This window comes from Schistocerca piceifrons, chromosome 3, assembly GCF_021461385.2.
Source record: "Schistocerca piceifrons isolate TAMUIC-IGC-003096 chromosome 3, iqSchPice1.1, whole genome shotgun sequence".
Taxonomy (NCBI): domain Eukaryota; kingdom Metazoa; phylum Arthropoda; class Insecta; order Orthoptera; family Acrididae; genus Schistocerca; species Schistocerca piceifrons.
In genome coordinates this window covers 582485789-582497902 of record NC_060140.1, presented here as the reverse complement: position 1 = coordinate 582497902, position 12114 = coordinate 582485789, and the positions used below count along the sequence as shown (strand labels likewise).

The 12114-nt window shown below is 36.7% G+C and overlaps 1 protein-coding gene across 2 annotated transcripts in view; it reads left to right on the top strand.

The window, feature by feature from the left end:
• The window catches only part of LOC124788293 (breast cancer type 1 susceptibility protein homolog), a 288179-nt gene that overhangs the window by 244662 nt on the left and 31403 nt on the right, over positions 1–12114 (top strand). The window lies entirely within an intron of this gene.

Here is a 12114-nt window from a genome sequence, read left to right as displayed (position 1 = left end):
CAGAATGGGTGAGCTGCTGAAGAACCGGAAGAAAGCAAGGACACAATGGTAGAGCTACTTTGAGAGAATTTCATCAGAGGATCTTCTCTATCCATCATCCATCAGTACCAACCATGTCAGCAGTTGAAGGACCAGTCAAGGAAATTAATGTTGCTGAAATCAAGGGTGCTGTGAAGGAGATGAAGAAGCCGTTCTTAGTGTTCTAATTACTGCCTGACCAGATTTCTGAGCCACATGATGAAGATCCTTGAACACGTTTTCTACAAATGATTCACGAGATAGCTCAGATCACAAGGAACTAAGCCAGATTTGTGAAAAATTGTGGTACAACAGGTGCAATCCATGCTGCACTGGTTGAAAAATACCATCAAAAGAAGAAGCCACTGCACCTTGTCTTTCTAGCCCATGAAAAGGCTTTTGATCGGGTACCACTTGATCTAATCTGGTCAGAACTTTTGAGACCATGATGGCATTCCAGAGTACCTCATTAACTGACTACGACTTCTGTGTGTAGAACCAAAGAGCTATGTGCAAGCGGCTGCAGAAGCTTCAAATGACATTCACATCACAGTAGGAGTCCACCAAGGCTTGGCCGTAGCATCACTGCTGTTTATTCTTGTGATCGACACTGTCACATCATAGCTGCACGTGTCACTACCAAAGACATTTTTCTGTGCTGACGATGTCATGTTGACTGTGAAGAACAAGATTGATCTCCAGCACCAAACACAAGTGTGGAATGACTGACTTATGTGATATGGCCTGTGGCTCAACAGATAGAAAACTGAGTATGTGGCATCAGATCCGCAAGAAGTTTGGCCATCGACATTGACAGAAAAGATTGATCAAGAGTATAAATATCTAAGTATATCGGTTCTACAATCTCTAGTGATGGCGAAGTTACAGACGAGGTCAGTGCAAGGACGCAGGCAGCCTGGGTGAAGTGGTGAACAACAACAGACATCACCAACGATTGTTGGATTATGGAACATCTGAAGTCAAAGAGGCAGAACAGTGATTGGAGGTGATGGAGACTAAGATGCTTAGATAAAGAGGTGATATTACTCAGCAGGATCACATTTCAAAGACACTATAAGGAAATATTTTGGAGTTGTACTGACTCAGAAGAAAATGCAAGAAAGTTGCCTGTGCTGGTTTGGCATGTTATGTGCACAGAGGACAATACCATTGCAAAGGCAGCATACACAGTGGAAGTCATTGGGAAGAGATCCAAGGAACAACCTAGACATTGATGGGCTAATACTCTTTGCAACAACCTGAAAAGTGTAATTTTTTAGGTTCTATCTTGTCAAAATTTCTTCCCAAACAGTGCCATCAGTGATATCATCTGGCCAGCAGTATAGTTTTCCATATGACATTCTACATCAGAGTAATTGAAACGTGTAAAAAAATTGAAGTAGCTTGAAGTAAGCAGCTTGGACTGTAAAAGAGACCTCTTCTAGCTTTGACCTCTGGCACTTACAGAATGTGTCATCAGGCTTGGGGTCATATGTAAAGAAACCATTTTCAGGCTTGGGGACCTGTGGTAATGACTCCCACATGTGGCTGCTTTTGCACAGCTATCAGACGATGAAGGTGCTGGTTTTCTCACTTTAAAAGGAACCAGTAGTGGTTAAGTCACCATGGACCATAGCATGACACACAATTTTTCATCGATACATTAATGTTCCACATAAACCACAAACTATGCTGATACAAAGTATGCTATACCTTAAACCTAAATTAAACTAGCACATCAATAGAATTGTACTATAAAAAGACATACTAATAATTCTCTGTAACATGAATACATTCCAAAGGATGTAAGGAAGACTATGAACTTCACAAAAATTTACACAATGTGACATTGGCGTAAGGCTTGAAGGCTATTTATATTATTTGTGCTGCAGGTGTTATGCAACAATTTTACTACTATGATCTCCACTGGTTTGGTAATGCACAGTTAAATTGTGAAGTTTATACCCAGTTTGATTCTGTAGTAATAGCCGAGAAACAGGCTGAAATTAGCAGAGCAACAGGCTGAAATGTGTCATGAGGAGTTGTGACAAAAGAAACCCCTTTTGGAAGTTTTTTGAGTTATTCTGACTTTGTATCACTTCCTAGTCATCAAGGCTTGTGATATTTCCTTCCCCAGGCAGTACAAAATAGTTGTAGAACATAATCACATATGTCATATTTAACTGAGTGTAGCAGGATATGGGGCCATTTTCAATGCACCTTCACCTTCTCACCGAGTTTTAGGTCGTTATTTGTGCGCATTGCAAAACCAAATCTAGTTTTTAAGTCGTTTTGAATATCTCCTTTCTAATGAAACTGGTTTAAAAGAGTTTTGCAAAAGACACTTTTTTTGTAAAAATGGTAAAAAATAGCCATTTTTGCATTTTTAGAAGTATTATCAACTTTGCCTTCATTTGTAAACTATTGGAAAGCAATAGGAAAACGAAAAATGGCTTCAAATGGCTCTGAGCACTATGGGACTTAACATCTATGGTCATCAGTCAGGAAAACGAAATTTAATATTCTAAGACCTTGTATTACTAAGTGGAAGTTTCTGGTTTATCAAGCAGTTTCTTCTGGAGATATAAAAGCTAAACTACGCTCCCTTCTCCAAGTGCCTAACTTTGCTTCTACTCATCATTTTTTAGGATTCTATTTGCTTGCATTGCAAAAAAGATTGATCTGGTATCCACACATGTCACCTGTGTCGGTGGTTTCTGGGTGTGAATTTTCTATAGGTGCTGCTTCTTAAAGTGTATGGACATTATAGTTCGCATCATGTTGGAAGGCAGACCTATTTTCAGCCGTCCTGCACATCCCCCACCAGTAACTGCTAGCAGCCAATAAGATTCATTCTCTTTCCAAGTGGCTAGCCACGAGGTACAAACTAGACTGTGATAATCACTCTCCCACATGCTGCGTTGTTGCTGTATTTTGTGACAATGCAGTTTCGTTCTGTGAATGAATTATTCATTCAAATGTCGATGTTACTTTCTGGTGGAAGTATAGCTGCGAATGTGTATCTGTAAACATTTTAGTCTGACTTCCAAATGAAAATGTCATGCGATGGCAATAAACTTGAAATTCCTCATAAGCAACTATAATTAAATTGTGTGCCTATGGAGTATCGTCTTAGTTGTGCAACTAGATTCGTTATTTCCTGTCAGAAAGATCACTGTTTGTTGTAATTGACGGAAAATCATCGAGTTAAACAGAAGTGATTTCTGGCATTTGCAAGGAAGTGTTGTAGGTACTCCTCTGTTCTTGATGTAATAAACGATTTAGGAGACAATCTGACCACCCCTCTTAGACTGTTTGCAGATGATTCTGTGATTTACCATCTTATGAAGCCATCAGAGATTAAAGCAAATTAGAAAACTACTTAAACAAGATATCTGAACGGTGAGGAAAGTGGCAATTGACTCTATATAATGAAAAGTCTGAAGTCATCCACATGAGTATAAAAGAAATCTGCTAAATTCATTTTACAGGATAAAACACACGATTCTAAAGGCTGTAAATTCAACTAAATACTTATGGATTACAATAACGAATAACTTAAAATGCGACCATCACGTGGATAACTGTGAATTATTGGTAGAACATGTAGAAAAAACAACAGGTATTATGTGTTTCTGCCCTGTTCTGGATTATTGCTGTCAGGTGTAGGATCCACAGCTGATAGGATTGATCAAAAAAGTTCAAAGAAGGGTAGCTCATTTTGTATTTTCCCGAAATGACTGCCACAGATATGATACACGAATTGAGGTGGCAATCATAAAAACAAAAGCATTTTTCGTTGTGGCAGGATTTTCCCGTGAAATTTCAGTCCCCAACTTTCTCCTCGGAGTGTGAAAATACTTTGCTGGCACCCACCTACATAGGGAGGAAGGATCATCATAATAAAATAAGAGAAATTAGAGCTCACACAGAAAGATTAAAGTGTTTGTGTTCCCTGCGAGCTGTTTGAGAGAGGAATGGTAGAGAAACAGCTTGAAGGTGGTTCTGTGAATGCTCTGCCAGATACTTAATTGTAAATTGCAGAGTAATCGTGTAGATATAGATGTAATGTAGACCCTTCACAAGCAGTCAAGGAGGCTGATGTTCTGCATTCGTAACTTTTTCAAATGTGAATCTGAAAGTGTACTTCAATTTTTGACATTTTGAAGACTCAAGAACAAACTGCAGAAGAAGCACTTGTCAGCACAAGAACTGTATAGAGAGTACTAAACGAAAGTGCCGCAGCTGTAGAAACATCAGGCAATTTTGTTTTCATGTCGTCTGAATATCATCAAAATCGCAAAAAACCTGTAACACAATCAGATGGTTTTGACAAAGATGTTTTAAAACACTCCATGTTTGAAATATATATAAGAGGGGAATACCCAACATCACATAAACTTGTTACAATTATGCCTGAGCAAACTGGCTTCAAAGGTAGAGCTTCGTCAATGCAAAGAATTTTAAAATACATTGATTTCAAATATGTTACAAAGAAAGTTTTTAATTGAAAGAAGTGACATAGAAGCAGTATGAACCACACCCATTATAAAGATGCACAATACAAGAGGAGTAGGAGGAGGTAGTTCTGCAGTGTATTACCTTGATGAAACATGGATGAATGAGAAACATTCAATGAATACTTGCTGGAAAGTGGGTGATGGTACTTTTAGTTTGAAAGCTCCCCTAGGAAAAGGTTCTCGGATAGTTATTCTGCATGCTGGCTCCTCTTCTGATTTGGTTCCTGAGGGTAAACTTTTATTTAGGCATAAGAAAAATAGTAGTGACTGCTTTTCAGAAATGAATGCTGTCACTTTCGAGAAACGATTCACTGAACAATTCTTCCACATCTAGCTTCGAAGTTGGTCATTGTAATTACCATGCCAGTTATCATTCAACTGTTACAAAGGGATAACCAAGGACGAGCACCAGGAAGGGGATATTGTGCTCTGGCTGAAAAATAAAAATATCCTGGACAATATAAGCCAGACTCCTGCTGAACTCCTGTGGCTCATTAATTTATAAAAGTCATTCGACATGATGTACAAATTTGACTTTCTTGCATGTGAATGTGGCCACACAGTTTAATGTTCAGTCACGCATTACTGTTAGTATAATCCAATAAAATTAATTTGCACACAGGTTACAAGCTATGTGGGCAAAAAAAAAAAAAAAAAAATCATTCCAGATAACAGACATTTAAAGACTTGTGAATGAAGCAATAGCCAGCATCAGCATCCCTCTTCAGCATGGATACACTGTGTGTGTCACAATGAAAAGTTTCAGAAGTAAGGCTTTCATAGGGAGGTGAAGATGGATAAAAGCCTTGAATGTATCATCCTAAATTTACAATCGGATGTTTCAGACATGTATGCAGATGGTATTATGATATAGACTTTGAAACAAAGTGAAGTAATGATCTTTCTTGGTTTTAAAGACTCACGGTTTAAAAACATTTTTGTCAGCATATCGATTGCATACACTTGTCATGAGAACTTCCTAGTTTTTATTGATTAGGAATATGTAGCCTGTGAAGTATTCAGGCTATAATGTTCAACACATTGCCTAAGGAGAAGTTAAGCTTTTCCCAGCCTGTTGTATTATTGGCGAGAATGTGGCTGGATAAATTTGTCAAAAACTTAAGTATTTCAACACACAAACCCCTGTAACGAATTGGAATGTGACTAAAAATGAAAGGGAGGGTTACCTGTTGAAATATCAGTGGTTTTCGATGTTATCGGTCAGCAATCCATTGAGTTATTCACAGAAGGTGGTTAATTGTTAGCTTGTTCAGTGGATCATAAATGATTTCTCCCACTGTAATGTCGAACAAGCTACTTTAAACTCATAATGCCTGTTGACACCAAAAAAATATGATAAAATACTACAAATTTTTACGATAGTCTTTTGCACTAGTGTTTTCTACCAGTAATTCCTTTTTACTCATAGTGATTTACATTGAACTGCATTGAAGCACACCCACATACGTGCAGTAAATACATTTAAAAAATTATATGGAGTAGAAGCAGTTGTTAAACAAATAGAATGATTTCAGTTTGAGTTTGAAGTTTATTTTTTTACGTATTACGTTTTCACTTATAAAATAGTCCATATTGCAATAAATGGCAATTATTGCAACTGCTTTGAATGATTTTGTCTTTAAAAAAATTGTTGTTTTGAGAAAAATTGTACTTGATGTCTTCACAAAGCTGTATCAGCTGTTCTCGCCTTCCGATGTCACACAGACAGTTGCTGTGCAGCAGTGGGCACAACCTCAAGACTCATAAGTAATATTTCTCTCTTGTAGTTGAATCATTGAAATCAGTTTTAAAATGTATTATTCTCCTCTAAATTTAAACATGTAATGCAATGTACCCAATGCAAATGGACCTGATTGTTGACAGCAGCAACACAGACTTCATTTGCCTGCTCTCTGCCGCCATGCATGTGCAAACCTCATCCCCTCTGTGCTTCCCTATCGCTCCACCTCTATGCGTGCAAGCACCATCCTACGGGAAGCGGGGTGTAGTTGAAGGTTGATGAGAAATAATCTGATAATGTGCCCATATTCTCATAAGGTGCCAATTTGCTCATTAAAATCTCCAAGTAGGATCTGAACATGTTTCTCAAAGATCTTGGAGGGTGTTGATGCAATACATAGCTAGAACTTGTAAGCTTTGTTCACAGGTCCATGTGTGTTAATCAGTGTTTAATATTATTGGTACATTTAACTGTAAGAAGAAAGAGCTGCTCTGAATGTCATGAGAACAAACACACCTTGAATATTTTCCCTTGGAACATAAATTACACTGCCTACAGAATTCATCCACTGGTTGTGAAGGGACAAACTTTGAAAATAAGTTTCTATTAATTGAACTTGAAATCCATACATATAATAAAAGTATGTGTATGTATGTAAGTATATATGAATGTTTCATATCTCCTCATAAACCACTTTATTGTTTTCAGCCAAACTTGTTACACATACCACTTACTGTCTGGAAAGAACCACTACAGGGGTAAGAACCACGTACCTCTCAAAGGAGTGGAAGTGGGCATTGAAAAAGTAGCATGGCTCACAGCACACAAATAGCCATACGATATTCACCCAGTATTTGAGAATGAGAGCACTTAGTGACTTGCAATAAATTTAACACACAACTTCAAACCCTTACAAGACTTTTTCTCATTGACATTCCCCACAAAATGATGAAAGGAAAAAGGTTTATCACTAACTACATTTTCGCTGTTCATGCAGTAAAACTGCCACATCAGGCATGAACTATTAATTTATTACTTCTTTACTACTAACTCTTTATTTCCAACATGTTTTACAGACAGTATTCACATATATCACTGAATGAACTTGCAAAAGTATATGAAAGTACTACACATAGTTCAGGAGATGTGACATCATAAAACTGAGATGTGTAAAAACCTGCTGCATCATGAATGACATTTTAATTTATTACAACTTTAGTACTAATTCTATTAACAACACGTTAAGCAGGCACTATCCACATAAACCACATTATGTACCTGCAAGATTATAATTTTGTATGAACTTAATTCAGGAGATATGATGTCGCAAACACTGAGCTGTGTGAAAATGGAACTGCAGTGCAAAATTCGCTAGAGATACAGGTGAATTATTTGACAAATATGTGTGAAAAATGTTAAATATATGTTACAATGGATGTTAGCAACAAAGCCACAGGTAAAAAGCTCCGCCTAAGCCCCTGAATCGATTTCATCTGAACTTGGTACACATATTACTTATTTGGAAAATAAGTACTATGGGGGAAAAGGATCAGCAGCTTCCTATTGGCATGAGGGTGATAACGTGGAGAGAGGAGGAGGGAGGAATATGGGAATATGAGGACAGACAGAGGGAGAAGGAAGAGATGGACATAGATGGGGGGGATGGACAGTGAGACGGGGGAAGAGTAGACGGACAGAGATCAATGGTTAACAACTTGGAACCGTAAGTTTTTATCTCTGAACCATTTGCAGCATAAAGGCTGATGTCAGAGGATTGAATTTTCTTGCCTTTTGAAAGTGGTATAACAGACAAATTTGCACCGCTATCTACCGGAAAATATCTCTCACTATTCCGATCTTCAACAAACAGTCAATATTGGTGGCTTGGTGTGGGTATTGGAGTAGAACACTCAGCTACTGTTGTGTCTACCATTTCTAGTTTTCCGTATTTGGCCACTGACAAGGCTGAGCACGTTTTTCAGGCTTACAGTGTGTGCCAAAAAAAGATAATAGCAGTATTTTCCGTTTCTATTGAAGGTTACTGTGCATCTACTTCTATTGCACGATCTTTGCCTACTTAAGTATTTTTATCTCGTTTTCCAAACCTTCAATTCTTAAGAGAAGATCTTGGACTGACATGGACACCGATGTTGACAGAACGGACTGAACTGAAGCAATTTGAGCCTCCTCAACAGAGTGCATTTACATCGTACAATCTATCATTTGAGCAATCTTATCCACTGTTTCGTCAGATATAACTAAAATACTTCAAATGATACTAAGAAGTTTGCCAAGCCAAAATATTTTGAAGATCTTGTCTGACACATTATTACCAGCATAGCCTCACATTTTTCTTAGTAATTGGTAGGCTTCATATCACCCAATTCTAAACCACTCGAGTGTTTTCATTTAATGGTCTTCACTTTATTTAAATATGGTTAAAAGTCATTCTTTTGCAAACGAATATTGTTCTCGCCATTTGTAATTAGATCCCAGATATTTTCAATAAATTTTGGCTCCAGCTGAGCAAGCAAATAGTTAAATTTTGACTCTTCAATGGCTATACCAGGATTGTAAACTGCACTTCGACTTGAAAAACTACTGTTCGAAACTGCAGTAACTTAACGTTTACCTTATTAATTTCCAGCTTGCATTCAGGATTATTACCTTCAGGTCCATTTACTGTTGACATTTTGCGTATTTTTTAAAGACAGTATATGACGAATTCAAATTAAAAAATTGCGTGAAAATTTCGCAGCAGTTACTTTGCAAATGTTGTCTCGCCAATCACGTTGTGCTCACCAATGTGTTGCTCTTTACATTCATTAAGGACTCAATTTAACTAGATATTCAAATTCTTTTCTTTTCTGTTTGTGCACACAAAGAAACTTTAATTAGAACCCCTGGGGATTAACAAACTTTAATTTGTTTTGTTACAAAGAATAATATTATGCCAACATACTCATGGCAAACACTTTTCGACACATTAAGAATACAAATAGTAATTTGTCATGTTCCCACACCTTCCTCCATAAATCACACCATATTTCTGCACAATATTGATTTCTTGTTAGCACGCTATTACATGAACTATGCTCATGCACTGCCTGTTGGCTCTCCTGGTGTCCAATGCTGTGTGCCTGCCACACACCTTGCCACAAGAAAATGCCCCCAAAGAACAGAAAAACAAGATAATAGGTGTACCTTTCAGTGACTGTTTCTACTATGGTCAGCCTGCTGTGCACTATTCTCAAATAAAAAACATTCCAGATACAGAAAAACTAGGAAAAAACATTGTAGTTAATAGGCATTCTGGATCCCCTGGTTCACTTGTTGAATAAAACACCCTTTTCTTTACAATAGATTATTCTTTTCTCAGGAAGAGAACAGATTATTCACAGTTTCGATTGTTGAAAATAACTGTATACATAAAAAACATATAATGCAATAAATTGCTAAGAGCTAAATGCTTATACAGCAGCCTTATGTCTTTGCTTTCCCAACACCAACATATTGGTATTGTTGATAATAAGTTGTCTGTTTTACAAGCATTACTTTACAGAAAAGTAAATGGATTGTGTTCCTTTATCCCTGACAACTTTTCTTCTCCTTCTTCCACGTCTTTCCTGGAAAAGTGAAGTGCTGGGAAGTACGTATAGTTACATTTCCCCTCTCTTCCTTTATTCTTATTATTGTGTAATTGGAATAGCTAGTGGTTCCTGCAACACTGTCAAGAATGATTTTAATGCTGTTTAATTCACCATTTTTGTGCTGCATGATGTCAAAATTGGGAAAAAAATCAATCACAACAATTTTTCAACCATTTTGTAACTGCAATAATTATCTAACAAAGTATCATGGTGGTCTTTAATAGTTCTGTAGAGGAGTTACTTATCTGTTCTTCTGTACTATGACAGTTATTTGTGAGTACTCCAGAAGTTATCAATAGGTAAACATGACATAAAATTGCTTGTATCAAATTAACTATCTCTCACCTATAGACGATTTGGTCATATGTCCGTTAAGCACTAATAACATCCACACAGGCTCATTTCCACACACTTTGACTAATGTGCATTGCAGATTTAGTTGTTAGTGGCAGTCACCAACAATTAGCACTCTAAAGGCGAGCCTGCTTCCAAGAATGAAAACAGCACTTGTAAACCAATGTGCTTCTGGTTACGACAATGGATGCCTGTGTCTAGTACTTGAAGTATATTTCTACGATCTACTTGAAGTATATTTCTACGATCATCTATGAGTGAGTGGCAAATTATTCTGCTTATTGAGCTATTTCCATCATGGATTTTCATTATCATAATATTTTCTTGGTTATGATAAGGCATAGATAAAAAGTAAAATTATTTGCAAATGTATAAAATTACAGCAAGTAAAAACATGAAACATAACAACAGTTATGAGTATTTGTTTGTTATTTTCAAGCTCATTTCTTTAATATTATGATGATGGCCCCCAGAACAGAATCTTTTGCAGAACAGACACACCTGCTGTTTGTAATGAAACAAAACTAGAGAAAATAAGAGATGATAATATTTAGCAATGTAACATGAAAGGAAGTACAAATTTGAGAAATAAAATTGATGTTACATTTAAGTATCAAGAACATTTAGAATACTCACAAATAACTGCTGCTGCAATTGATGCTATTGATAAAAATCACCTTCTCTGCAGGTCTGCTAAAGGGTACTCAATATACTTTGACAGAAAATTATTGTAGTCATGAAATGCTGAAAAATTGTCATGACTGATTTTCCCCAACTTGGACTTCACGTAGAATGAAAATGCGTATGAAACATCCCACATGTAATTCAAATATCTGCCTTACGTTACTGCTGATTTCAGTTTACGCTGTTTTAAATTTGGTCAAAAATATCACGAGCCTCACAGGTTATTTTGTAGCTCTCCACTTAAAGCCTCCTAAAACTTGGAATTTTTTGTATCTTAAACTCAAACTTTATACAGCTCAGTTTTATTCAGTAAGGAACATCTGCAAAATCTCATTCAGATTGATGGACAGCTGGAAGACCTCTGGGTTACTGGATGTTCTGCTTTAAAGTAGCTCTAGAAAGTATTAATCCTTGGTATCCTATACATACGATATCTGTAATTTGTAGAGCATATATTTAAATACAGAAGTACTAAAAATTAGAAGCTATCATTATTTTATGTTTGTAGCAATACATCAGTTGTAAAATCAGCGCGGTCCTGCAGTGTTTGTATTTAATGATGTCAAGTAGATTGAAGAATTAGTCATGAAAGTTGTATTAAAAGGAAAATTCACAACTGGAAACTATAAAATGATGAGTTACCTACCAGACAGTGAAATTCTAAGAACTGCCAATATACACATATAAAAGTGGAGAAAACTATTGTAGCTTTTGGAATATTGAAACTCTCTTACCAACAGAAATATAAAGGCATATATGCTCCTATATGATTTTATAATGGGGGGTCAAGTAATAATGTAGAAAAGGAGAGTTTTTTTAAAAATTTCTTTTCATTATAGTTGTGGACAGCCACAAAACACATGGTCAAGATCCATCTCCCTCAACTGGATGTCCAATTGTGTGGAAGGACAGGTAGAAAATCTTACCTGCAGAGAGTGTCCAGTCACCGTTGCACTCCTGGAAGGGCGCCTAGCATCAGTTCAGAACATTCCACCCACCTAATTTGTATAAGTTACACAAATACAAATAATCAGAGACAGCACAAGTTAGGTCGGACAAACAAAGGCAGAAAATTGCTAAAGGAATCATTCCACTGTACATAAAAGGAACACAAATTCTCTTAGTAAATGAATAGTTAGGAGCACTA